The sequence below is a fragment of the Phoca vitulina genome, unplaced genomic scaffold (genome assembly GCF_004348235.1).
Source record: "Phoca vitulina isolate PV1807 unplaced genomic scaffold, GSC_HSeal_1.0 scaffold35, whole genome shotgun sequence".
Classification (NCBI taxonomy): Eukaryota; Metazoa; Chordata; class Mammalia; order Carnivora; family Phocidae; genus Phoca; species Phoca vitulina.
Genome location: NW_022589738.1, coordinates 15,064,675 through 15,069,614, shown reverse-complemented (window position 1 = coordinate 15,069,614; position 4,940 = coordinate 15,064,675). Strand labels below are relative to the sequence as shown.

At 40.0% G+C, this 4,940-nt stretch overlaps 1 pseudogene; it reads left to right on the top strand.

The window, feature by feature from the left end:
• The first annotated feature begins 3,399 nt into the window (after positions 1 to 3,399).
• LOC116645955 lies at positions 3,400 to 3,915 on the top strand (annotated as a pseudogene).
• Positions 3,916 to 4,940: the final 1,025 nt, after the last annotated feature.

Genomic DNA, 4,940 nt, shown 5'->3' with positions numbered 1-4,940 from the left:
GCATCCCTATACAGTTCTTTATAAGGATAAAATCTGTGTTCATTGGGAAACAAAAATCTTAACTGTAATTTGGACAAATATATATGCCTAGGTAAGCCACATTCCTTATTTAGATATAGAACATGTTCATCATCTCAGGAAGTTCCCCTATGTCCATTCCCAGTCACTTTACACCCAACCTAAAGACAATGATTATTCTGCTTTTTTTCACACCACAGATTAGTTTGGCTTATTCTAGAACTTCATAAATAGAATCATGGAGTACATTCTGCTATTACTTCTTTGTGTCTGGGCTCTTTCACTCACAAACATTATGGTCAGCATAATGTCCATTATGATCCATATACCAGTAGTTCGTTCCTTTGTTTCTTTTTTTTTTAGCTGACTAGTATTTCATTGTATAAATATACCACAATTTATTTCTCTACTCTGTTAAAGTTGGACATTTGAGTAGTTTCAAGTTTTGGGGTAGTAAGTCTGCTATGAACATTTTCACAAACTTTTTGTGTGTGAACATGTGTTTTAATTTCTCTTGGGTAGATTACCTAAGAGCAGAATTTCTGGGTCAAAGGGTAAGTAGCAGACTATTTTATCATTTATAAATTAACTTTCTGGGATCCCCCAAGTGACTTGCAAACGTTTCTTTTGACAAAATCAAAACATCCTTTAAAATTCTTTTTTAGGACAGAGACAGTCCTTCAGGAATAAACCCTTGCAGTATTAGGTAGCGACATGACATATAAAGATACTACCTGCTAAGAATTATTTTTTTTTTGGCAAAATACTGAGGTGACCCTAATACTTACTGAGAATTGCGTTTTTGAGAAACAAGCCTTATATAAGATTTTTCATACCACTCCACAGCAGCCCCAATTTCCAATACACCTTCCATCTTTCTTGCTTTGAGTCTACTTTTCATAAGAATGGGCAACTACCATGGTTAAGATTTGAAAGATTTGGGGGTTAACACAGAAGGATAAGAAAAAAAAATGGTTTTAGGGATTTAGATCTAGAAAAAAAAAAGATCTCCCATATCACTCAATTTGGCTCACCAGGAGTTATGTTGGAATGATAGTAACAAAGAGTGTATGTTTGTTGGGCCTTGTTCTCTGGCCAAATGTCTCCCTTGGGAACTTGTTCTGGGAGGTGATGAAGGAGATGTTGAAGGAAGGAAGTTGTTTATAGTAGTAGAGAATTTAATGATTCCAGCTTATGAGTCCTCACCATTTCTGGATCCCAATACATCTTTTTTTTAAGACTTTATTTATTTATTTGAGAGAGAGAGAGAGAGAGTGAGTGAGAGGAAGAGCAGAGAGAGAGGGACAAGCAGGCTCCACACTGAGCGCAGAGCTCAACTAGAGCCTCCATCCCACAACCCTGAGATCATGACCTGAACCGAAATCAAGAGTCAGACACTTAATGGACTGAGCCTCCCAGGCACCCCTGGATCCCAATACATCTTAAAATCAATTTACACTAAGGCCTTTCCAGTTTACTCTCCACTACTAGCCTCCCATCCCCCAAACTGACTTTCAAGCACAGTACACACTCAGTCATCTAGAAGAGGATACCATTTTCCTGCTTAGCAAAAAATCTTTGGGATATAAGAAAGGCTACCACACACCGTTGCCCATAAATCCAGGGAGGATGTGTATGTGAGTAGGTGCCTCGTGGAATTGTGTGGTATACAATCTGCACAGCCATCTAATGTGGGAACAAACAAGTACAGAGTCCCATTAAATTAAACTAGATCGATATAGCTTATTAATCTTGGTCTTCCTTTATTTTGTAAGTGATTTCACAAGTAAGTCAGCCAATGCTGTTCTAGCCTCAATTCTTAGGCTACATTTAGTCTTTGGTTTACCAGTCTTTCTTTCTCATTTTTCCCTTATAGTCTCAGCCCAAACTGGAAAATTTCTCTTCTAGCTCCTTGTCTGTCTAGGACTCAGATCCATTCCTTCAATTTGGGTTCTCTTAGCCAAGTAACTCAGCTGGGCAATCTTCCCCAAATCTTCAATTCTGTGAATTTCTATAAACTTTTTTTTACTGCTTATTTTTCTCTGCTCATTGTCTATGAAGCTTTTCCTGGTGGAAAATGTTTATAAGAAATCAGATCCAACTGTCACAAGTAGCCATTTTGACTAATTTTTCCTATTCTATTACCCTGTGGTTTACACATGCAATGTTACACTAATGAGCTTGGCCCCTAATACAGTAGTAAAATATTCCTTATTAGCACAAAATATGACACACAGGGTAAAAAACATGGGTAATAAGGAATGAACTGGGTTGTGGACAAAGTACAATCTAGGCCTCAATTTTCACGCCTACAAATCAGATGAGAAACAGTAGGTTCATAACTTGACTGTTTCATCAGAATCTCCTGAGGATATTCCATAAATCTAGATTCTCAGTCCACTCCCAGATTTCTTATGTCTAGGGGTAAGGCCTGAGAATCTTCATGTTTAAAAAACATCCCCCACACACACACTGTTGGTGGGAATATAACTAGTGCAGCCACTCTGGAAAACAGTATGGAGGTTACTCAAAAAGTGAAAAATAGAACTACCCTATGACCCAGCAACTGCACTACTAGGTATTTACTCAAAGGATACAAAAATGCAGATTTGAAGGGCACATGCACCCTGATGTTTATAGCAACATTATCAACAATAGCCAGACTACGGAAAGAGCCCAAGTGTCGTCCATCAAATGATGAATGGATAAAGAAGATGTGGTACACACACACACACACACACAGGAACATTACTCAGCCATCAAAAAGAATGAAATCTTGCCTTTTGCAATGACATGGATGGAGGTAGAGTGTATTATGTTAAGCAAAATAAGTCAGAGAAAGACAAATACCATATGATTTCACTCATGTGTGGAATTTAGGAAAGAAAACAGATGAACATATGGGAAAGGGGGAAAAAAGAGGGAAGCAAACCAAGAGAGACTCTTAATGATAGAGAACAAACTGAGGGTTGATGGAGGGAGGTGCGTGGGGGATGGGTTAAATGGGTGATGGGCATTAAGGAGGGCACTTGTTGTGATGAGCACTGGGTGTCACATGTAACTGATGAATCAGTGAATTCTACTCCTGAAACCAATATTGAACTATATGTTAACTAATTAGAATTTAAATAAAAATTTGGAAAAAAAAAAACCACTCCCCCAATGAAACATTTTTCTTCTCATACTATAAATATCATGTGCTTGTAAAAGCAAAGCAGGTGAGTTTGGGTCTAGTAAAAATGGAGTGAATACATTCTATACTATCTCCCCAACAGATTATAACTAAGAACACTGCACAAAATGCTAAAAAAGAATAAGAGCAGCTGTGTGGCTGCACGGGCTTCCCATCCCTCACACCAGCGGCTCACTCCACATTTTACCATGCCTTTCACCTGAGACCCCTTCCAGTACCTTACGCTGGATAACGATGATACCTTCCTGGGAAAACTCCGGGCTTCCAAGAAACTGCCATATAAGAACCCAGCTCACCTTGCTCAGCAACAGGAACCCTGGAGTCGGCTCAGCTCAACTCCCACAATCACCTCCATGAGGCGGGATGTTTATTTTTTTGATCCTGAGATACCAAAGAATGACCTGGATTTCTGCTTAGCAGCCTTGTACAACCACCACACAGGGACATTCAAGAACAAAAGTGAGATACTCTTACACCAGGAGACCAACCAGGATACCCATGGAATCATCAAGACCCAATTCCCTGGAGAACTTTTACCCCCTCCTCTGCCACCTTCCATCACTTCCTGAGCTAACATCAGACACTGGATCAACCCTAAGAAGGAGTCTATCCACAGCATCCAGGGATCCATAGTGTCCCCTCACACTGCAGCCACCAATGGAGGCTACTCCCGAAAGAATGATGGTGGCTTCTTCTCTACCTAATGTTGGCGGGTCCCTGGACTAAATTAATCGTAGTGGAACATCCTGCTGCCCACCTCCATTAAATAGAACTGTGCTGGAAAAAAAAAAGAAGAAGAAGAGCAGGTGGATAGATATAGAATTCAATACTCAAAGGACAACCCAGCAATGAGTTGCCTGGGCTTTTTGTCCCCGTCTTTCACATCCTGGCTTAAGCTCTGTAGCAACCCCAAACCAAAACAACTAACAGGCACAGATAAAGTCAGATCCAATTGCTTTCTCTGGCCAGAGAAGCAGGAGTGGGGGACAAACCTCTCTTGACTCAACAACATGAGCAACAAAATAAGAGTCCCCTGCTCCTAGCAAGATGGAGATTGTCCCAAGCTGTTTTGAGTGCCAGCAAAGAAAAGGCAGCCCCTTCCTCCACTGGTATAACAGAGGCTGCTCCTGTGGAGTGGAAGACTCTTTTTTGTATTTTCCCTGCACTACACTGAACAAAAGTGGTGGTAATGGGAGCAGCAGTGGCAGCCCCACAGGCTCTCTTCTTTCACTGCTTTGCCCTAAGTTAGGCCCAGTCACAAGGAGTGCATGAAAATGTAGAGACATTAAAGCTCTGGCTTTCTAGCCAAACTACTAGAAGAAAAAAAAAAAAAAAAACCCTGGGAATCAGAGAGAACTATTGAGATGATGAAGCTATCAATAGGGATTTTTAAATCTCTATATGAAGTACTACCTCAGTCCCAAACTGTTCATGTGTGTGAAACCAGCTGTAATGAACACAACAAAGATGTACAAAAAAAATACAAACTGGAAGGGCACTGCAATGGCTCTGAAAACTGAAGTGACGTCAGAACTGTAGCCCACAGAAGCTGGTTTAGGACTTGCAGTCTGGATGGAATTGCATTGAATGCCTGCGGAAACAAAATTTTAAAAATAACATTCTTTGGAAGATTTTTATAGGAATCAGAGTCTCATGATATATAGTATTCAAAATGCCCAAATACAATCCAAAATTCCTCAACATACAAAGATTCAGACAAATTTGAATA